The 24,998-nt window shown below is 36.3% G+C and overlaps 1 protein-coding gene across 2 annotated transcripts in view; it reads right to left on the bottom strand.

Annotated features, from left to right (window-relative positions):
* Positions 1–7,667, bottom strand: part of LOC148943624 (ras-related protein Rab-21-like) — a 41,770-nt gene extending 34,103 nt beyond the window's left edge. The window contains exon 1 of one of the 2 annotated variants that reach the window (XM_089101878.1): positions 7,537–7,667. The gene's annotated coding sequence lies outside the window, so the exon portion shown is untranslated. Of the gene's footprint in view, positions 1–7,483 lie in introns of both variants that reach the window. The other variant, XM_089101879.1, reaches the window with a different exon arrangement.
* Positions 7,668–24,998: the final 17,331 nt, after the last annotated feature.

Below are 24,998 nucleotides of genomic sequence, written 5' to 3'. Positions count from 1 at the left end.
TGACTCTTAAGAAGGGCACTAGAACTTCTGATTTCAATCAAACGAACCCCCTCCAAGGTTTACACAACCAACCCTTCCAAAATAACCTTATGTGTTAATAATAGGTAACTAGTGCAACTTATAGCCCTTGCCCTAAGGACTGTGCAGGGGTTGTCATCCCCAAAGACACATTAACTGGACCTTTCAACTATGCTAAATAAAATGGGTATCTCAAAATTTTGATTGGATGTGTTTGGGGAAATGATGGAAATAGGGGGGGGGGCTGGCTTCCCTCAAATCACTTTCGACTCTTAAAAAGGACACTAGAACTTTCAATTTCCAGTCAAATGAACTTTCAAAGTTGAATTTCAAAGTTTTTATGACAACTCCTTCAATACAAAGTGCATTAGTCAGAACAAAATGAATACATTGTTCCCACATTTCTCTTTACTTAGGCACTGCTATTGTACTACTTATGGTGGCTTAGGGTACTAAGTTGGAACTTATCCATACTAAGTTGTAACTTTTAGGGCATGTTGAGGGGGATATTGAACTAACAAAGAGGCGGTATGTGCATGTTACCACTATTGCTACTATTATGACTGCTACAATTACTGCTTCCACTGAGGCTAAGGGTATTAAGGTGAAACTTTCAGGGCATATTTAGGGGGTGTTGAAATAAATCAAATCACACTGTGTGTGTTCAGGTTGCCAAAAGGATGTATGAGCAGTTTCACAGGAATAACTAAGAGCATTTATTTGAAATTTTCAGGGAGTGTTGGGGGGGGGGGGGGTGAGGATGTTGAACTAACCAAAAGATACTCCATGTATACTGTTCCTACTATTGCTATGATTACTACTACTGAGGTTAGGGGTAGGAAGGTGAAACCTTCAGGAAATGTTTAGGGAAATTTTGAACTATATCAAAACACACTCTCTGTATGCAGGTTGCATTGTGTATCAGCAATATCCCAGAAACGGTCTAAAGTATTAAGTATAAACATGCTATGTGGATGCAGGCTATTAAAAGGGCATAACAGCTATATCTCAGGAAGAGCTTAGAGTATTAAGTTGAACCTTTCAGTGCATGATGAGGGGGATGTTGAACCAAAAAATAGTTTTATATGCACACTATTACTACTATTTCTATTGCTATTACTAATACAAAGACTTACTATACAACACATTAAGAAATGAAAAACAACACAGGAATATATTATTTAATTTTATGTGTGGGATCAACAGAAAGGGTGCATTGTTAGAGCAGCAGCATTATATCAGGAAAGTACCTTCTGCAAATTATTTAAAAATTCTAAAAACTTATTTATGTCATTCCTAAAACAAATTCACTTTACTTTGTTGTATTTGTAACAATGCCCCATCCTCTAATGGTCCCAATTGCAGCATTTGCATGGAGAAAAGCAAAATTTTGGTTCAATCTGTGGAAAGATTGCAAGAAACCACAATCTGGTATCATGAATGATCTACGCCTCAGTACGAAAAGACTATTTTTGAAGGCTCTTGCTTTTCATTGGAAGATGCTTGTTGATTAGAACTCTGCTAGAGCCAGACATGACTGTACACTACTCTTCAAATTGGTTTCTCAGTCACGTAACCACGCTCCCTCTGTGCATCCCTCTGATATTCCTGACGATAAATGGTATGCTCACTTTGAATCGGAGTTTTCGTTTCCTGATCCCCATTTTCAGGATCAGTATGGTAAAGATTTAAATGCCTTCTTAGCTTCTTCGCCGAAAACACATTACACCATGACAACTCAAGCAATAGAAAAAGCAACCCAAAAATTAAAGTGGAAACCTTCCAGTGGCTTAATTGTGTGGGAGCTATGCACCTAAAGACGGAGACCCTCTTTTAACCAAACCCCTCAAACTGCTAACTCCGATGATATTCAATCAATGCGGCGTGCCCTCAACATTCTGTATTGGTGACCTTACCCCAATCCCTAAGAAGGGTAAAGCAGTACCCCAGTGTACCTTGTTTCAGCCCATCACCATTGCAACCTCTCTTTGTAAGCTCTTTGAGCTTCTCTTTAGGGATGAACTCAAAGTAACTTGTTATACAACCCCACACCAATTTGGCTTAAAAAAAGGAACTGACTATTCTGATGCATCTCACTGTAGTAGCAAATGCTCTTATTGATGTTGATTCTGCAGGAGAAAGTCTAGTTCTTGCTGGCCACAACAAAAGATGTGCATTTGACTCACTCATTCACTCTGCAATGCTTCTTAAAGCTGGTAGGCATGGATTGAACCCAGATATGATTTGTACACTTAGGGATATGTATACACAGTTATCCATTCGACTGAAACTTCCGCCAGATAAGAATTTGCCTCCAATTCCTAATAAAAGGCTCATACCTGTCTTAAAGGGCACTTGACAAGGTGCAGTTTCTTCCCCCAATTTTTTCAATAATTACATCCTTGAGACTCAAGACCAATGCCCCTGCTCTTTAATTTTGGCAGCTACTAATCTGTCATTTGTGTGCTATGCAGATGATATTCTGAATCTCAGTCATATGCTACCGCAATTCAGAGAAATTTTTGCTATCCTTCAAGATGAATACATCAAGGTTGGGCTTCAGTTCAATTTGGCAAAGTCAGAAATAGTTCTTTTCAACTGGAAGAGTTGTACTCCCCCTTCAATAGCACTTGGGAGCTCGATGGTTCAGCCTGCTGATCATATAGTATACTTAAGCCTCCCCATCGGGTCCTCTTTACATCACACTAGATCTCTTCTTGTTGAGCATCTTAACTGTCGAATTTCAGCATCTTACACCTCTATTGTCACTTGCAAGTTCTGCTTCAATTGTCATCTCTTAGCTAGCCTGTTCAATGCAGTAGCCCTCCCCCATATATTGTTCATTGCCCCATTTTGGAAAATATTTACAAAATCTGAAAAGTTTTTCCTATTTTTGTAAAATATTTACTACATCTACCACCTTGGCACAGAAATTCATCTACAGTTAAAATATACAAAATTGCAGACCCAGAAATAGCTATCTCTCGAGTTATTGGAAAGCATAATAGAAAAGTAGCTGGTCATGAGCTAGGCCCACTTCTAGTGCAATAACTTTGTCTGTTTTTGATTATTTTTTTTTTTTTATATGTAATTATAATGTTTATGTTTAATGTGTGAATTTGCTTTTGCTTTGCTTGATTTTGTTCCTATTTTGTCCTTGATTTATTTATAATTAACGTTATTATTTGATCTTATTGGTTTTGTTGATATTTGTCTTGTACTATTGTTTTCTTTTATTTTTTTTCTTATATTTTGCTGTCCATTTCATGTTTTTGTAGATGGGTTTTCAGTTAATAAATAAATAAAAATATCAAACTGAAAGAAACAACTAAAGCAGTGAAGTTCTTATTTTATAATTTGCATCATATTTATTTTATTCAGACTATCATGTTTAGCTCATTTAAAATAGCATCTTTCTCCAATATTCAACACAATGACTCAGACTAAATTGGATATCTTTGAGTTTACACAGCATAACTGGTTTTACAGTGGATCAAACAATCAAAAGAACAATAACAAAATATGTTATTAGGGTTGTATATGGGTCAATCAGAGGGCAAGGCACAATGTCAGAACAGTAACCATGATGTTTGGAAATAGCATACAATAAGGACTCTAATGGTAGGCTACTACTTTTCTTTATTATTATATTTCAGAAGATTTGTCAAGAACACTATTTGGGCTAAATGTTTGCACATTGGGGAGAGGGGGCAAAGTAAAATAGTGTGCTTTTAGGAATTATGTAAGTAAGGTTAAATACATAAAAGATTCCATAACTGACCAAGGGATAAGGTGAATGCATTACTAAATTACTTGTTTTATGCTCTTGCCAAATATTATAATTAATTCAACAGCAAATTCACCCTCCCCCAACTGATGGTCCTATATGTAGCCCCAGGATTTATATAAAAACTAAAAGAAAACACTAAAAAATTCAAATTTTTGCTAATGGAGGATGTATCTAATAACCAGATTAAAGTAACTTCAAATATTATTTTGGTAAATCATACACTCAATCAAACATAAAAATTCCACACTGAGAGGATAACTGGCTTAAAATAGCAGCTAAAGCATAACATGTGATTACATTGAAGTAATTGAAGAACATATTATTAGGGCTATATAGAGGACCACCAGAAAGGGGGTGCATCTGTAATTTACTGTATAATTGTGTTTGGAAAGAACAAAAAAAGGAATGAAGTAGTGTGTTTACCTTGCCCAAATGTTTGTTCTGGAATCTTATATACATCAACTTAAGTAAGCATTTTTGGACTTTCTGAAGTCATTTTCAGTATTGTATACGTTTTCCTTCTGAGCAGGGTTGCCAACTTTTTGGTCAATCAATGTGTCCTCTGAGTATTCAAAAATTTTTCATTTCTAGCTAAAATATGTGATCTTGACATCTTAAAAACTGAAGGTCATATCTTTTTACCAGTCATATTATTGTTTGAAAGATACTTTGTAAACCTCATTCAAAGTAACCAGGTAACATAAAATTTAATGAAAACAAAAAAAATATAGGCAGTACAATAATGCTGCCTAAGTAAAGGTCCATCTAGAATATTCACACAAAATGAATTGGTGTGATAGCACAAAACTCATACAAACATTAATTCCTTACTTTAGAGAGAATCCTTTACTCATGACAACTCTGGCAAAGCCTAGCTGATCAAAAGAAAAGAAAAAAATCAGTACTTTGGAAAAAAGTAATTTTTTTTACTAACATATATCCAGTTGGTAAATGGCTTGTTTTGTTTCACAAATTGACCAAATGTATCCTTTTTATGTCCCAAATTTATAAAATGTGTCACTTTTTTGCCCTTTGACGTCATTCTGTCCTGGCACACAGGATTATGTCCTTTGACATAAAATATGCCTAGTTGGCAACCCTGCTTCTGAGGGAGCCTACCACCACATCTGTAGCCTAATAAAACAGATAAATACAGGTAGTCCCCTTACCAAATTAACCTTTTATGTCTACTAGAAAGCTTAAGTTTAGGACTTGCCTAATTTATTTCCCACTTCTCTGCTAGATATACCAAGCCCAGTAATTTAAAAAATCCTGTCAGTAACAAATTGATTATAACAATTTATTGGAAAATTTCTAGTTTAGAGGTGTTTTGCTATCTTGGGAAAGTATTTGAGTTAGGTGAATGAATCTTTCAGGAATGTATCTAGTCTTAATAGCCTCCTGAAAAAAAATATTTTGGAGCACCTACCTGCACCTCCTTCTCTGTCCAAAGGACCCTGACCTTTGACAGTCTTTGTGCTATACAAAAGAAAAATTTTAAGTCCTATACATTGGGCTTCACCCTCTCCAAACCCTTAATATGGGTTGAAATTCTGCTGAAACAACACAAAATGCCTTTTCAAAAACAAAAGCCAATTAAAACAATATTGAAACCAGTATAGGTTTAGGGTTCTAGCTGTACATAAGGAATCATGTTAAGAAAACCCTTCTTACTTCATAATATGCAGAATATTCCTAGTTAACATATTTTGCATGGGGAGAACCCTTATCTTCACTATTTTCCATGTATTTCAAGTTTTTCTATCACATTCCTAAATATCTGTGTTTATTCTCTAAGTCATGAAAATTGTTTATAAACAAACACCCAACTTCTATCTAACTAATCTAAACAAACATAACCTAACTGAACCTAATTTATCAGGATTTGTCTATTCATATATTTTTGTGAGAACTTATTAGATGGCACTGATAGTGTTTAATTATTTATATAGATTATTTGAAAATGGAAAAATGCAGTCAAATCCATGTTTATTTTACAGAATTTTGTGTAAAAAATTGAACAACAGTGAAAGAAGTGAAAATAAAGGCTCTCCCTGTGCAAAATTCAGTATAGATGTATGAGGGGAAGGTACCAAAACATCTAACCAGTAAGAGCACTAACATCAGGACATCAACAACATCTGTCATAACACTCAACAAAAAAAAATCTATCAGAACCTCTAAGCTTCATAACATCTAAAATTTTAAAACTTTAGTTTTTTTTGGGTTTAGGGATGAAAAGGTACCAAGGTTAGCTTAGGTTACATATTTAATATATGCTATGCTTTACCCCCACCCCCTTGATGTGGAAATATATAGCCAAAATTTGTTTCTAAAGTATATACTCATTGCTATTATATAAACTTACACATTTTTTGTCAATGTTATGATGGTTATTGGTACTGACAGTTAGATGTTATGATGTTTAGTGCTTGTGAAAGTTAGTCAAAATGGTAGCACCCTGATGTATGAGCAGACCATAACATAAGGAGGCAGGTTAAGAAAGCAGTTCTTACTTCCAAATATGCACAACAATCAAAGTTAATATATTTTGCAGCAGGAGAACATTTACCTTCACTTCTCTCCTTGTTTTTCTAAGAAATCTGTGAATTATGTTGCATAAAATCCATGAATACCCAGCTATGCATTCTGAATCTAAATATAACCTTCATTTGCATCACAAATGAACTTTACCTCTACCCCCATGATGTGCAAATATATAGCCCTAACCTGATTTGAATATATTTAGGGATGGGGGTAAAGTTCATTTGTGATGCAAATGAAGGTTACATTTAGATTCTGAATGCAATTATGGGTATATATTTGCACAGGAGGATATATAGGCTACTCTGTAAATAAATAGGTTCTAAGAAGTTCATGAACTACTTCAAAAAGCTGAAAAAACAAGGAAAGAAGTGAAGATAAAGGTTTTCCTGCTGCCAAATATATTTTGAGCCCTTAAAGGGTCTCAAATCATCAAATCAAAATCAAGTTTGAAAATTTCTATTGAAAAAAAAAATTTGATTTGTAGTTGATACAGCAATGATTTTTATTTTCATAAGTCTTGACAGTAAAATTTTATTTGAAAATAAATTTGGAGGAATTTTTGAAAAGAATCTGAAATCCCTCAAAATGACATAATAGCAAAACATGTAGGCCTATCTCATTTTCAAGGGGCATCAGGCTCTTTTTGAAAATTCCTGCAAATTTGTTTTCAAAATAAATTCTTATGAATAAGACTGCTGAGCATAATAGTCACCAATCCTGAATCAGCAACAAATGCAAATTTTTCTCTCTAGACAGTTTTTAAGAAACATATTATTAAACTTTAAATTACTTTGGGCTGCTTTAAGCCCATTTAAGGGCTCAAACTTTAATTTCATAGAGAAGCAATTTTTGAATTTGAAAAAGAGTGTAAAAAAGACATTAGCTGAATTATGTGAAAATTTAAATATTTAGGCTAGCTAATTGAGGAAGGCTAGGCCATATTTTTTTTCACCTGACATGTATTTGACCTTGTAAGCCCTAAAAATAAAAAAATGGTAGAAAAAGGAGGGTAACAAACCTCCCCAAGTTATATTTTTAGCCCATGGCTAGATTCATTGCTGAAAGTTTTATTTGCATAACTCAACTAATTTCCAATTTAATAAGAAGCCCTCTAAACTACAATTTTACCCAATTTATACTTTATCTGACGATAAAGTTAAATCTAAACAATTTTTACGAACAGAGGTTGGTTGTCAGAGTAGACTATACTAAAAAATGTTGTTGTTGATTATTAATGTTTCCTCTAGAAACCAGCTTCTGTTGAGACGATCTTCTTTGGCACTAAACAATCTTTTGCATGTTGTTGTAATTTGAAATATGTGCCTACAAAAATACTGTTGCCATAAGGTGAGATAAAACGTATGCCAAACCTTTAAGAACAAGCCAAAAATAAGCCAGAGCCTTTGAAAACACAAGCCCAATAAACCAGACAGCGTATTGCCCCAATGATGCAGAAATAACGTAAGTAAGCAAGAAATAAAGCCAATGCCCTTGAAAAAATAAGCCAAAAATAAACCAGACAAAGTTTTGTCTTAAATCCAACACTACTTTTACCTTGCTTGATTACCCTTGGATACGATTTCGAAAATTTAGTGACTTCTTAAGAATAAAAAATAATCGCAGGGTAAACAACACTCCCTCTTATGCCTTTTCCCCAAATCCGTCTGATCAAAATTTTGAGACATCCATTGTGTTCAAAAAGTCCAAAAGAAATATAATTATAACTCAAGGGCGGACGAATTCCCCCCAGCCCCTGGGGCAAGAATTTTTGCTTATGCATGTCACCCGTTGTTAACATATTGAATGATTTTTGTGGAGGGGTTAGTCAAATAAATTTTAGAGGGGGCTCATTCAATTGGAAATTTAAAGTTCTTGTTGCTCATTTTAAGGGCCCTTTTTATTAGTCAAAAGTGGTCAAAGGTCAATTACCTTTCCCCCTCTCCACGCCAATCAATTCCTCAGAAAAATCCAATCAACATTTTTAATTTGTCATTTTGTTCAGCATAGTTGAAAGGTTTTATAGTTATGTCTTTCGGACCACACCGAGAAGGAATTTTACAGAGAAGGAATGTACCGGACTTCCTATGCGAATTTCGAAAATTAGTATTACATTCTCTTTTCCGACTCGATTTTACATGTGATTAATCTAAAAAAACGAATTTTTTCCGAGGGAAGTAAAGAGCGAAGTTGAAAATTAAAACGGACAAAAATTATTATATTCACAGCCTATCTAATTTATATAAGAAAAAACTAGTACAAGTAAATCAACTAATTATGTTTCTTTATGCTTTTAGGATTATAAAAAACTAGTACTGTACTGAAAACACAAAAGTTAAGTATTAAAACACAGGAATATTGATTTGGGAGTCAAAAGTGAGTATATAGCCTGACAACAATAAACGAATCTATCAAGATTTCCATAGTCTGACACTAGTTGTGACATCAGTAACATCAGTATACAATTAAAATTATCTTAAAGACATAAGCGTAAAATTAAATATTCTTTTTAATAACCGCGAATTAATTGAACAGCATATGGAAATATTGGATTGATTTATCAGGTAGAATTTCGGTCTCTGATTACCAATCCAATGAGCCCCTTCTAAAGTTTATGAGACGACGCTTTCTATAAATTAATTAAAAAAACTTTTTCCACAAAATAAGTTTTCAAAGAAAAGTAAAGAACTCCATTAGACAAAAAACGAGCAAAATAAAATCACATAATTTACCAAGCGTGAAACTACCACAAATAAGCATCGATAAATAAATGAAACCCAAAAGGAACAGAAATTACAATAAATAACCGAGTCAAACTCAAAACGAGCAGAAATTAACATAAGTTGGGTGCAAAACCCCTATGCCTTCCCAAGGCCAAAACAAAATTAATACTTTATTGAAAAGATAAAAACGAATGTGCATTGCCAGTTTAATATACATATACTGATATTTAGTAATCAAAATGTTAATATTATTTGATTGATTAAAGTTATAAAAGTAAAAACGTATATATTTTTTCAGTAAAGTGAAAATTTTGTTCAACTAAGTTGAACAAAATGGCTATCTAAATGTGTTGATTAGATGGTAGGGGAAAATGTGGTCGTGAGAGGGGGGTTAGTTGCCCTCCAATCCCTTTCGACTATTAAAAAGGGCAACATCCCTTTGAATTTCCAATCGAATGAGCCCTTTTTCCAGTTTCTACGACAAAACTTTCAATAAAAACCTTATATGCCTTCAGGGTATAATTTATAACCCTTGCCCGGAATACTGTGGGGGGAGTGTCCAGCTCTAAGAAACAATTTCCAGAACTTTCAACTGCGTTGAACAAAATAGCTATCTCAAAATTTAGATTGGATGTGTTTTGGGAACTGGTGGGCTTGGAAGGGGTGTTAGTTGCCTTACAATCACTTTCGACTATTAAAAAGGGCATTAACTATTTCAATTTTCAATCGAATAAGCCCTTTTTGAAGTTTCTACGCTAACGCTTTCTATAAAAGCCAAAAATACCCCAGGGCATAACTTACAACCCTTGCCTTGAAGGCTGTGGGGTGTTGTCATCCTCAAAGACCTATTTTCCAGAACTTTCAACCACGTTGAACAAAATGGCTATCTCAAAATTTTAATTGGATGCGTTTTGGGAAATAGTGGGCGTGAGATGGGGTTAGTTACCCTCCAATAACTTTCAACTATTAAAAAGGGCACTAGCTCTCTCAATTTCCAATTGAATGAGCCCCTTTTGCAGTTTCTACGACAACGCTATCTATAAAAGCCTTATATGCACCCAGGGCATAACTTACAACCTTTGACCTTGGGGCTCTGGGGTATTTGTGATCCACAAATACATAATTTCCAGAACTTTCAACTCTCTAAACTTTGACTGAAAGTATTTTGGGAAAAGGCGGTTGTGAGAGGGGGGTAAAGGCAAAGGGCACTAGCCCTTTCAATTTCCAATCAAATGAGCCCTTGTGGTTGTGAGAAGGGGCTAGTTGCCCTTCAATCACTTTCGAGTATTAAAAAGGGCACTAGCCCTTTCAATTTCCAATCGAATGAGCCCCTTTTTGAAGTTTCTACAACAACGCTTTCTATAAAAACCTTATGTGCCCCCAGGGTATAACTGACGACCCATGACCTGAGGGCTGTTGGGGGGGGGGTCACATCCTCAAAGACATAATTTCCAGAACGTTCAACTACGTTTAAAAAAATGACTATCTCAAAATTTTAATTGTATGTGTTTGGGGAAATGGTGGGCGCAGGAGGGGGAATAGTTGCCCTCCAATCATTTCCAACTATTAAAAAGGGCACTAGCCATTTCAATTTCCAATCGAATGAGCCCTTTTTGAAATTTGACAACGCTTTCTATAAGAAACTTATATCCCTCCAGGGTTTAAGTTACAACCCTTGCCCCGAGGGCTGTGGGGGGGGGGTTCCATCCTTAAAGACTTAATACACAAAACTTTCAACTACGTTGAACAAAATGGCTATCTAAAAATTTAGATTGAATGTGTTTGGGGAAAGGTGGGTGGGAGAGGGGGATTAGTTTCCCTCCAATCACTTTCGACTATTAAAAAGGACACTAGCACTTTAAATTTACCTTCGAATGAGCCCCTTTTCAAGTTTTTACGACAAAGCTTTCAATACAAAACCTTATATGCCCCCAGGGCATAACTTATAACCATTGCATTGAAGACTGTGGGGGGAGTGTCCAGCTCAAAGATATAATTTCCAAGACTTTCAACTACGTTGAACAAAATGGCTATCTCAAAATTTCGATTGGATGTGTTCAGTGAAATGGTGGGCGTCGAAGGAGTGTTACTTGCCTTCCAATCACTTTTGACTATTAAAAAGGGCACTAGTCATTTAGATTTCCAATCGAACGAGCCCTTTTTGAAGTTTCTACGACAACACTTTCTATAAGAACCTAATTTAAACCTGGGGCATAATTTACAACCCTTGCCCTGAGGGCTGTGAGGGGGTTGTCATCCTCAAAGGCCTAATATCTAGAACTTTCAACTGCGTTGAATAAAATAGCAATATCAAAATTTTGATTGGATGTTTTTGGGGAAAAGACGGGCGTCTTTTCCCCAAAAATTTCCAAACTGTTGGAAATTAGGTTTTCTTACTTCCGTAAAAAAGAAAGGTAACAATCAAGATTTTGATGGTGTTCGTCCCACTCCACTCCACAAGATTTTCAGTAAGAGTTCGTCCTACTCTTACTCCAGTTTTTTCGAAGTTATATGAAAGTTTTTTAGCTGAGTGGTTGAAAGTAAAGATAATCCAAAATGTTGACAAAAGACAATTTGGAAACCTACGCTCTACATACACTACCCACTATCTTGTTCACCTTATGGACAAAATATGTAACACACTCGAAAAACCCAATACCTGGCTCATTGTTATCGCTGTTTACTTGCAAAAAGCTTTTGATTTAATCAACCACAATATACTATTAGAAAAGCTATCTAATGACTTTCAAGTTGACCCTTATTTAATTGGAATAATTGCGTCCTTCCTCTCTAATAGAACGCAAGTCGTGAAATACCTGAATGTATATTCTGATCCCCTCCCAATTTATAATGGTGTGCCCCAAGGAACCCTCTTAGGTCCAATTTTATTTTTTACAATGATAAACAACCTTGGTGTTCATTTTCCGGATAGATGGAAATTCCTTGATGATCTAAATGTCTTAGAGACATCTTTCTAAAATTCAAAAAGTAACCCAATAGACATCTTGGAATCGATATCAGCCGAAGCTCTTACTGATGATATGAAATTCAACCCTTTAAACTCAACTGTTCTTACTATTAATTTCCTTAGAACTCCCCCTTCTTTCTCCTGTCCAATCCCCCCTGAAATGTCTGTTACCACTATGAAATTACTGGATGTTACCATCTCAAGCGACTTAAAATGGGGTTGTCATATTAATGACATCTTAAAAAGTGCAAATGCCGCATTTTCCCTTCTTAAACTCTTTGAAAAATTTCATTGCCCTAAATCGCATTGTTTGAGGATTTTCCTGTCATTTGTACGCCCAACCCTTGAGTATGCCTATCCTGTTTGGCATCGTGGCATTTCCATTGACTATGTCGGACAGAATAGAGGCAGTCCTAAAAAGGTGCCTAAGAATTATCTTCAATGAGGGTAAAGTACCTTATATTTCCCTTCTTAGGAGAGCTAATCTTGTCACCCTTAAGGAAAGGAGGGCAAAAATTACCTTGCGTTTTGATAACAATGTCCTTCATAACCCTCGAACAACTCCCCTTTTCCCTGGTCAATATTCACCCCTTCAACCCCGCCTTCCGCTTTCTGTGTCGACAAAAATCCGCCTTCTTGCCCCAATAAGAGTTTGCACTGAAAAATACACAAGAACTTTTATCCCTTACATAGTTGACATTTTCAACCAGTGAATCTCTGCAGCCTCCCCCCGCCCCAATCACTTTTTACCTCACAGATATTAATTTTAATGCCCATTTTGCAAATTTGGTGGTTTTATATTTATGTTTTTTAGTCACTAACCAGCTTGTGTATTTGTTTTAAATTTACTTTATCCCCTTGTTAATTTTACGAGAGTAGTGATAGTGTAGGGAATAGGAAACTTCCATGGGAACTTACGCCTGAGGCATGAATATACAGTGCAGTTTGACGAGCACATTGCAAAAAGTGACCAATCCCTTTATATTATAGACCTATAAAGCGATCAAACATGTTTTGAAACTATGGTTGAGATTGTATAATGCAATCAGACTGGTTTCTGAGGCAACACCCCTTTTTTAGGGCCAATCAGAGAGAGCGGAGAATACTCCATATACGATAACTGGATTAGTAATTGGATTCATACAAAAGGAGTGATTTTCATTGTAGTTCATATTAGTAAGAGAATTGAATTCAGAGAATACTTTATTTGAGACTACTAGAAGAGAAAATGAGTGGATTATTTACACTATTGGAGCTTGATGGTGGAGCAGGTAGCAGCAGCAATGATACAAGAGTACCAAACGTGGCTGTTGAAATAACACGAAGATGTAGACTAAGCCTTGAATGGGATGATATGTATGCAAGATACGTGATATCATTCAGCAAATTTAAAGTGAAGAAGCAATTATGCTTTGCTGCGAAACTGAACATTGTGCATATAAATAGACTTCAGGCAGCATTAGATGCACTAGTGAAATATATTGATGAAAACAAATTGAATCAGTGATTATTATTGTTGTAATTATGCTAAATAAAATTGTTTCTAAATCGAAGATATTTTTCTTTCTGTAGTAGGTTAGCGTATTTTTTTTTAGAGTAGAAAAAAAAGAATCCTGATTAGTCTGAAGTTGATTGTGAGAGTGTTAGGACTCTAAAAAATGGATAGATTTGAGAAATAGTGAATCAGGGGGAATCTTGTGTTTATGGAAAAACGTTTGATTCTAGATGATCATTTTCTAGAGTTATCTATTCAAAGGAAGATATTTTCTCAGGGAATGTTTGTTAATATAATGAAAACTGATTCACCATCATTGGACTATTGCATGAAGCTTTTATGTTGTGGTCCAAAGGCATTTACACAATTTATTGACATATTAATCACGACACAGCAAAATGATATTGTGGATGTGCTTTGAAACATTAGCTTAGAAATTTAGGACTTTTTTCATGTGAGGGATAGTGTTCAATGAATATTTACTCCTCTCTCTCTCTCTATCCCACTCAATTTGTTGGTAGTAGCTCAGTTTCATTTTGACGGTGAGAGTGTCAACACATGAAAAAATGTTCTATACATGTCCACTATGCATGTACACACTTGGCAGCTGGTCATCATGTGAGAATCGTACAATGATTGACGAGTATGATGAAAAGTGCAGATTATACAACCCATGTAAATTGCATAGAGGATATGCTGCACAAATTAAAGGTTGTAATTCCTGTCTTGAAGTGGTGTGTGATGCTCATCCTAGAGGGCACCTATGCTCCAATTGCCACTACGATAAATGTATTCAGTGGGAGAATACATATCCTGGTATGATCGGAAGGAATCCTAAGCGTGATTTTAGTTTATTGCTAAGAGATTGGTATCGTCATGGCTTTAGATTGTTTTGGGAGGAGGAGCCGGGTCAGTGATTCAACTGTTGGAGCAACAAAAGAATTTGGTTTCTACGTCATCGTTGTGAAGACAATGGCTACTATGATTATAATCCCACTGATTTTTATTTGGCTGTGACGGAATGTGATTCGCCACTTTAGGACACTGTTTGTGACATTGATTCAAATATGCAAATTAAAACATGTGAATTCTACAAAATGAATGAGAATAGTATCATTGACTATACAAAGAGATATGACAAGAGTGGAGTTACACTCTAGTGTAGAAAATGTGACCCTGACATTGCAGCACATCAGTATCAGTATACTCTGAATTGAGATAATGTATCTGCATTAGTTGTTCTCGACAAGTACCTATACGTAGTAGAAGATGAAATCTAAAGAGTAAAAAACTCGTTTTTTATCATATATATACATTATTTTTATTAATAAACAGCTTCAAATACATTTTTAGAACATTTTATTCGTAGGGCACTAAAATCAATATTAAACACGATTGTAAGTATATTTTCCACTAGAAATTCATTCAAACGTGGAAAGTCAACGTAAGTGTTGAGTAATTGCTTGTAGGTAGAACCACGGCATCTGAACATGAAAAAGAGTAGTGCATGAAAGCTGCATGTCTTAGTCGTTAAATCCTGTACTCTCCTTTGATTTTGGATAATAGTTTTCTCACTGCACTCAATAAAGTTGCTGATGTGTGGAGTCTAGAATTTATATGATAGGCCAAGAGGATCAAAAATTTCAATATTCTTCGCTGTTTGAAAGATGTACAGCCAATGGTCTGTCTTCAAACTCGATGGACTGCTTATTAGGGTATTGTTAACACTTTGAATCTTTTCAATGAAGTCCGATGGTATGCAATAGGACTTGTACTGGGACATTTGTGGATCCATATTAAATACGACGATTATTTGGTTTGTGTTCATGGTGCTAAGTCTAGTAGAACACTGCCGTCGGGTGTGATTTCCCAATAGGTTTCAAATTGACTCAATGATATTAGTGTGATACTTTCAGTCAAAGCATCAGCAAATGTGCACTCTAAGCGTACATTCCCTGTTCGTACTATGCTCATATCCTAGGTCCCCGACAGGTCCAAAACAATTACACCATGATTTTTAGAAAACATCGAATCGGTTTTTCCATTTTCAAATAGTTGGGATTCATGATCTAGGGATTGCATGGTCAACTCATACAGAGTTCTATAGAATTTTTTGTCAAATGATAGAGTGTACAGTGGAATACCATTCACTTTGCACACAAGGCTAGATATACCGAAAAAAATTAAATCATTGGGGGATGTAGTCCAGAATCCAACGGCACTGCCACTCTTCACAAAGGCCAAAGCAAGTTTTGATGGTATTTTTCCGTTGATAAACGATGAATCGGTATAACTACGAGAGCCGGTGGCAATGTGACGTAGGTTGGCGATCGTATGGGGGATAAGGAGTTTAATGTTGTTGCCATTAGCTCTCAGCTTTTCCACTGCCAATGCAAAAAAGCTCATAACCTGTTGTTTTCGGACATGAATAATTGCCGATGTGATAACGACATTTGCATTGGGTGCTGCAGGAAGTGTTTTTCTCAAAATGAAATTTGATGATGCTAGTTGGAACTTTATGTCAATTTTGACATTTGGGGGTAACCATTGGGATACATTGAATATCTCATGATTTAATTTTCCAACTAAATAATAATCTTGGGTCACTGCAGCAGTTAACTCGCCGTCAGTATCAATACCTGATTTGTTTTCATAGCCCAATGAAAGACCTCTCAATTCCTTATACGCCTTTGCTGTCATCATCATAAATTGTAAGTAGCTTGCATAATTTAATAAATAATTGCTAGTGCTCACCAATGTTCTATTAATGAATACATTAATTTGTTTGAATAAATTGTGTAGGATACAGTTTTCATAGGATAGACCATCGGCAGCAGTTGGAGTTGTATTATCTGACTTTTTCTTCACCACAACATTTAAATCAATACTTGTTGATGAAAAATCAATGAAATAGTCTTCATTGGAAAATATCTGAAAGTGTATATTTTCCGAGAGGGGTTGCAGGGGATGAAATTGTTCATAGTAGCCATACTTGAAACTGACATCAACATTTTCAGCCTTGAACAGATTCAATGAGGAGCTGATTGATGGATGTTATTCCTTGTAGGGGAGATATGTCATATTAAGAGAAGAAATCCTTCTTTGATCTAACAATCTTTTTCTTTTTCTTCTTCTTATTGGTCTTCGTTGTTTTATTCTTCAAAGTCCTTGTTGATGTCCTTCGCTTCCCGCCTGAGTAGAGACTGATAAGTGAATGACGCCCACGCATCCTTTTCAATCCCTTCCCATTTTGCTGAGATTTTAATTGTTCACCAACGGCTCTTGCTGAAGATCTAATATTTTCTTAACACTCTCTTTGAAATTCTTACCCGACTCCCAGTCCTCTAGTGTTGAGGCAGCAAAATTTGACGCAGCAGGTACAAGGTATTTTCTGGCAAGGGGTAGTGCAGAACGAAATAGCCTAGCAAACCAGCTACCAAGACCATAGTCAGACATTGTAGTACGCCCCTCTTAATAGTCCAATCCATGACCTATTTGACGTGGACTCAGAGCACCAACATAGCAATTGATATCAGGACATACAAATGGAATTCTTCTATTGTTCATTTTAGGTGGTGGTGCTGTCGTCGATGATGGGTCGAAAATGACATGTAATCACGGCTAAACCTTTTGTTATTGCTAGAGGATCACCCAATTCACTGCTTAGTGTTAAATGACAGAGGTCCAAGTAGGAAGTGTTTACGGGGATATACTGAAGATGCTTTATATCGTAGTGGTGAATGTGTTTTTGATTGGATTTTCGTTCAAGAACACGTGTGAGGGGGACTTTTGAATTACCAACTCTAGATGTTTCCCCAAATGAAGCGTAGAGAAATATACATTTGTCCGTGGAGAAGGCAGGCGGATAGTCAGCAAAAATAAAATTAGTGTTTCCAGCACTTTTACCATTGATTATGTTGAGCTTAAAGCCAAGAACATATTTTTTAGATTATCATTGAGAATAACCTTTTCATCGGCAATAGGTGAAATAATGTAGGTCTTGCCCTCCTTCTTTGAAAAGTTGAACTGAAAGGCTCCCTTTTACGAGCGAAAATTCTTTGATTGATAGAACGACCTAAATCATTCATACAGGTGAGTTCTTCACAGGGTAACTCAATATATGGATGATTCATCTAATTGATCTTTTGAATTTCTTGTTGATCAGCTGAGGGTGGTGGCCAATCAGAGGGTCTAATTTTTATATCATATTTGCGATCTTTTCTCAGGATATCATAGGTATTTTTGAGAATACAGTCGTGAAAAGCCACTTCATACGCACCATCGAATTTGATGGCGGGGGAGAGTTTAGTCCAAAAATCACTTGTTTTATTCAAGTCATTGTAGAGAGGGTAGGAGACATTGGACATGAATGTCACATAAAAATCATTGAGAATTGTCAATATCTTCAACACCGATCCAAGAATCAAAATCAGAGTTATATCCTAGCAACCGAACAAGTAATTGTTTCCTGCCACTGTGAGTAAGAGTCTTTAATATCTTTTCAGTTTGATAGATTTCACTATTATTTTTAAGTTTTTGTAATTTATATTCATAAAAACCACCCAGAATCACTTCGTCTTTGGTATCTCGCGGACGATAAGTTATGGGTTTGGTGTCTAGGATTTTTGCCACTTTAAAAAGTTCAGTGGACCAGAAGTAATTACCCTTTTCAAAAACATTAGTTGTTCTACTAATTCGAACAGTATCACCAACATTAAATTTTTTCTTGACAATCGTTTTATTAGAATATTGTTTAAGAAAGTATCAATTATATCATGATCAGAATGATGAACTTCCGTTGGGGTTGAATTGGACAATGATCGATGAGGTTATTGATTATAAATCAACATGATTTTATCTAAATCATGAATAAGAGCAGGTATATTTTTCAATGTACAATATCTTGAAATTAAAAGTCGAATAGTTCTTATCAAACGTTCGGCCAATGCAGCCTTTATAGGACTTGACTATGATAGAGCAGTGTATTATATTTCATTAGTACTTTTGCAGCATGGGGATTAAAAAATTCGCTACCGCGTCCGTTTGAATTTTTTTTATACGAATCCTGTTCAAGAATACTTTCTATAGCCTGAGCAGCTTGAACACCTCTGTTTGTGCACAATGGAAAGACATATGCATAACGACTATAAACACTGATTTCAAGTAAAATGTACTTGCATGGTGTATTGTGGGGCCTTTAAATCTCATCTGTAATTAAGTACTCTGCTTGCATTATATGCTGGGGGAAAAAGGATTTGGTTTTTCGATATTGATTAGCACGAAGCCTATGATTTCTATGCAGAGTGTAACTTGTTTCATTTGGTAGATAGTCTTGTACACTTTTAGTGTGAACACCAGTGACTTTGGAAAGAGTGGTGAAGGAACTTAAACTTCCCACTTCACCAATATTTTCATTAACACGTTTCAGAACTTCAACTATTTTGAACGTAAACACGAAGTGAAATGTCCGCTACCCTTTTGTATACTAGTGCTTGATGGTGATCACATTGACTTGATACGTTTTTGCTTTTGTCTAGATATCAGTGGTGTGCTGCTCCTCATTGTCAAATCAATGTTCCCACTAGGTGTGCTAGTATTTTCCAATTTTGATTTAAAATCTTCTTCTTCTTCATGTTCATATTTGAATGGTGTTGAGGATGCATGTTCATATATTTTTTTTAGAATTTGCCTATTGCTAATAAGGCTTTTGGGGAAGTTTAATGTATTTAGAAAGTTGTATAGATGAGCGTCAAATGATAATAGTCCTTTACGATTTGTAACCATATCGTATATTAAATCAAGTAGATTATAGCTGTTGCCTTGAATTATAATCCCTTTCCCTTTGCTATCAACTTGAATATGATCTTGAACACTTTCCAAGAGATATGTTATGAGTCGTTTACTTTGTTCACGATATGAGTGCGGCATTAGATTTCCAATGCTCGACACTATTGAATCCAATTCCTCCTTCTTTAATTGTGTTCCAGCAGCAGTAGCGATAGCAGAAGAATCCTAAGGAGATGGTTCTTTTTTGTGATCAATACCACTTGCCTTCACACGATAGGGCTTATGTTTGTCCACTCGGCGAAGTGCATCTTGAAGTAAAAGCAGTTTTTATCATCCTCAATATTCTCGTTGTCAATGAATTTACTCAGATTGTTCCCAAAGTGTTCTACGGGTGAAAGAGTGAGTCCTATTTGAGTCAATTTTTAGGCTTTAGTCATCTAGAGAAAACTGTTTACAAGTCCTGCAATTATCGGCAGTAAAAGTGTGAAAAAGCTACCGCCCGCCTGAAGATTACGTTTCCTTTTAAAATTCTTTCCTATCTTTTTAGAGGCCAATGTACGTACAATGGAACGATGTTGCTTTGCCTATTGCTTAACTACTTCTGGCAGTTGAACATTGCCCTCGGTCAAATTTAAACAAAGTTCAGATATTAGATTAATGAAATCATTGGCAATACCATGTTTGAGTATGGCTTTCCTAAGTGGGGGTTTTGAAGTGCTTCGATCGGAAAATAAATGTCTATTTTCTAGTAGTTTCTTCAGTGTCATGATGGCAACTAATAGCCATTTTTACTGCTCATGGGGAGATATACTGTAATTTCATTGTCGAAAATATCTGTGACTACACGCAGATCCTCGGGTGTGTTTTGATTAAGATCCAATAGGATGTAGCCGTAGGGTTTATTAGTTGCCTGATTGTATGCTGAGAGTAGAAATTTAGGGGCACAGGGGTATATTTGTTTATTGAATGTTATTAGCGAGCTAGAATCATGAACAACTCTGTAGATGATATAGTAGGTACAGTTCAATGAAAGTGTTCGCATACATTTGCTCTGATGAAAGAAGTTGAAAAGAGGTTAATGAAAAGATTGATCAGGTGGGCAACTTCACTTACCTTGGTAGTTTTACTAGTAAAGATGGTGGAAGCAGTGAAGATGTTAAAAATAGAATAGCCAAGGCTCAGGGTGTTTTTTCACAGTTAAAAAAAGTCTGGATGAATAGGAAGATAAGTCTGCAAACCAAGATTAGAATACTAGCAGCTACAGTGATAACAGCGGTCAAATATGGCTCTGAAGCATGGACGCTCCGAAAAGCGGATGAAGATTTGCTAGATGTTTTCCAGATAAATTGCTTAAGGATTGTTCTGGGTACCCGGCTGACTGACTGTATTTCAAACAATAGGCTATACGAAAAATGTGATTCAATACCGCTGTCTAGGGCTATAATGACAGAAAGGTTGAGGTGGTTAGGGCACGTTGTGCGGATGAAGGATGACAGATTGCCGAAGATTGTTCTTTTCGGCCAACCATCTAGGGCTAAACGGAAAGCATGTCGTCCCCGTCTGGGGTGGGAGGACGTCATAAAGAAATATTTTAAGGAACTTCGTGGGTGGGTGTAAAAAGGGAGGCTTTAAATAGATTGGGGTGGAGGATGAGCGTGCGTAGCTGTGTTAGCCTCATGCGGCTTGGTGCTGCGGTGAGTTGTTAGTAGTAGTAGTAGTAGTTCATGATGAGAGCGAACTGTGAACAGTTATAGCATTTCCTGGGACCATTGTTCAATTGATTCAGGTAGATTTTAAAAAAGTATCTAAGATATTTGTTCAATATTGCTGAAAGCATCATGCCCATCTGTGAACTCTATCTGAACCAACCCCGATTTGCCAATTGCTTTTATTTTATTATATGAACCCTGCCAAATACTGTAACAATAGTAGATTTATTTCGGCTTTTCCACAAACATTTTATCGCAATTTTTAATTATTTTAGTTAAGAGCGTCGTTTTGCCTGACATTGATGGTCCATACAGAAACGATCTGAATGTTGTTTTAAATTAATACATGTTCCTTTCAACAGTTCACCGCCAACTAACTGTAGACTATAGATGTCTAGTGTCTCAATAATTTCCCTACTACTGCTACTGGTCCGTCCAAGAATAATGAGAGGAAGAAGAAAAAAATCAATAAAGAATCATATTTTCTCTTATTATTAGCATAAAAGTAATAGCAGTTTATAAATAATACATTGAACATGAAAAAAGCAAATTAAACAAGAAAAATACACTTTTTTTCAATTTATTTATAATAAAAAATACTACATTTATTTTACACAAGCACTAGAAAAAACACTTTAATAAATCCACTTTTTTTTAAATTTATTTATAAAAATACAACATTTATTAAAATATACACACACTTAAAATAATAACACATTTTTTTAAATGGGGTCCCCCCTCCGGGGGGCGGCCGCTGCGGCAACCAAAGACCGAGGGCGGCCGCTGTGGTGGCCGGGAAGCACCGTGGGGTGGCCGGGAAGCACCGTGGGGCGGCCGGGAAGCGCCGCGGGGCCCGCTTGTGGTGGTCCGGAGGGGGGCATTAAATAGTGGCAATTATGTAGAAGAAATTTCTCTGCCTGGCACACATTGAAAATTGTTTGTTATAAAAAGAAAAAAAAGAATTTAAAAAACCCATCACCACCCACCCACCCACCTTGCTCTATTAAAGAATTTAAGTTAATTTTTGTAGACCGAGTTGTTTTCTGTACACTGCACATTCAACTCGGTCTGAGATTGTATAGTGATCATGTGGTAGTACCTTCAAAGCATCCTCAAGTACATAGACTTTGTCCGATATGGCCGACTTTCGTTTTTCTCAACTCTAACTGTCTCGTTTTTAAATTGTAAAGAGCGAATCGCCATGACTTTCGCTCTTGGGACTAAACTACGTTCCACGCAGTTTCTATACACATGACGAAATTATTTTTTTAAAGTGTGTAGGTACCTCCTTGCAAACTTGTTTGATATCCTTGTTGTGCGTTTCCACTCAGTATACCTTCGGCCCAGGAAACACACCACTGGATATCAGATCGCTACCCGTTTCAGATTTTAGCATTTAACATTAAATTTTCAGTTTTAACTTTTAACAGGAGTGAATCAGTGTCCCCGTAATACACTTGAGCTTGTCCCTCAATGGGCCATTGTACCTTGTATAAATTATAATAAAATGACAACACTGAGTTTTTTAGATATTTCCGTTATTGCACTCCCACCTGCAATATTTTTATTTAAAACAATGTTTCTTTACTTGCGATATAGGACCACCATATTAGAATCTATGATTATGAACGATGTGAAGTTTGGATCTGCAATGTTTCGAGCAAAATCTTTGGGATTGGTTACAATGTCACATTGACTTCTATTTCGTACGCTTTCGCACATTTTACCGAAGGCTGAGTTCAAAATGAGTTTATAGACTTCTTTTTCAACTTTCGTTTTCGCTTGTGAACGCTTACTGACAAAGGTGTCAATAAAAGTTTTAATGTAAGGCTTTTGATCAAAATTGAGGGCTCTATGAATCTCTGTGACCTTGAAACGATTGGACACCATTCATTTCAATAGCACGTGATGAACAACGATATTCTATTTCGGTTTGAGGTCGGCAATCAGTTTTTGTTTTGAAGGTACCCAGTGCATACTCCCATCCTCTACTAAAGATAAATTGTAGGGGCTCAGAGAGTTCCTACCCACTGTCTATTTATGCACGGAAAAACAAACTCTTTTACCGAGTCATGGCTTTCCATGGGTATTTCACCGTCAATTTCAAAAAACCATCCCTGTGCTCCATTCTCCTCAACGCTAGCCATTTCGGGGAAATCGGGGAAGCGTTGTTTAAGGAGGGGGAAGCTATCAAAATTGTCACTTTTCTGTACCTGAATCAATTGACTTAAGGATTTAGGGAAGAAGCTGAAAGAGTCTAAAAAATGGATTTTATTCCGGCATGTGTTACCCTTGTCAACTGTTTTCCACATGAATTCTAGTAGCAGTAGCTTCTCCGATGATTTGGGTATGATATTATATGAAAAAGAACCATCTATGCATGAGTTATCTACAATTCAACCCTTGGCAATGCGGGCCAACGCCGGTAAAACAAACTTTAAGTCGTAATTGGAAGTGTGTATAAAACCGGTACGAAATATTGCTGTCTAAAGTTTAAATTGCACGACTGATGTTCAACCCCTCTAAAGTTACTCCCTCCCGATGTAATTTCCTGCCACAAATGATCATAGTCGATCACCTTCCTCCTCCCCCCATTCCCAACACCATCATCAAATTCTCCCTTGCAAATCCAGCATATTTTACGATCTTTATTGGCCAATCTGTCATCGGGTGATAGGAGCATAGAGTATTTTGTGTAACGAAGGCGCGAGATTGCAGCATTTGCTGATTTGATTAGACTGACCAATGCCGAGCGCATGCAGTCTTCACTTCCCAAAGACTCAACTAAATCCAGCACTTTCATGGTACTATTGGAATCTCGTTGCGCGTGAGCGTAAGAGACCCATATGGCTTCGTGTATTTTAACACGATTTGGATTTGACGAATCGTACACGTTCGTGAGCTTCGCTTCGCAGTCTAAAGCGACCTTATTGCTCTGACGTTTACAGTATTTCATGTCATGCTTTAACTTTAAATCAGAGCGAAATCTTGAGAGGCATGTCGGACAGTAATAACATGCATTATCCCGCTTTTTACCCTCACATAAAACCCTACTAATGTCTGTAATTGGATTAAAATGTCCAATTAAATCAGGCTCTGTGGGTGGCGTGTATAAAAGCCACACCCAATGCTCCACTGATTCAATTGACGGAACCCTCACTGGAAATAATACACCCTTCTTATCAGAACGCTGACCCTCCTCAAATTCTGTTTCATACTGCAACAACGTGATACCAATCCTTAAATGGGCATTAGGCCACTCAAAAATATCTATTCCTTTTAATGTCACGGTAAATTGATTATTTAAACGATTAAAATCTACTACGGGAAACTTTGCCCCCACCCTACCATTAACTGCAAATTTGTCCAGCTTTTTCTTAGATGCATCTTTTTGAAGAGGTCTATAGGCGGCAATCCAAAATGCATACTTGAAACACTGTAGCCTCGCATCGAAACAGATTCGTTGTACCCCCTGACAACCCTCTAAATCTGAATGATATTTTAAAACTATAGCCCTCTCCCCAGCCCCCACCACTTAAAATAAAGTTCTTTTTAAATCTACAAACATTAGCGTTTACATTTTCAATAGATAAAACCACAGAACCGAAAACCCCTTCGTTATAATTATCCAGTTTGGTTTGAATACTAACCAGATCTAAAAAAAACCTCCTCATTATTTGATAAATGCGGGCGAATTGCTACCATCTCTGTGTGCAAGTATTTTGAATACAGCTCGCTCGCATTTTCATTAGAAAAATATTTTTAGCGCTACTGATACTTTTAAACTGACCCCCACCCCCACAACCCCATCTGTTGTTCAAGAAGGGCTCGAATATTGTTAACATATAAATGGGTAATGTCCATGGGATTTTTATTATATTCCCTGCCACTAAAGAGTTAAAGGGGTCACCGAATTTGGCGCTGCAGACTTTTATATGATGCAAGGCAGAGTTAGAAAGGAAAA

Source organism: Artemia sp. Qi Xiang Cuo, chromosome 15 (genome assembly GCF_049724085.1).
Source record: "Artemia sp. Qi Xiang Cuo chromosome 15, ASM4972408v1, whole genome shotgun sequence".
Lineage (NCBI taxonomy): Eukaryota > Metazoa > Arthropoda > Branchiopoda > Anostraca > Artemiidae > Artemia > Artemia sp. Qi Xiang Cuo.
Note: the sequence above shows the minus strand (reverse complement) of the source record. Positions and strands in the feature narration are given on the sequence as shown.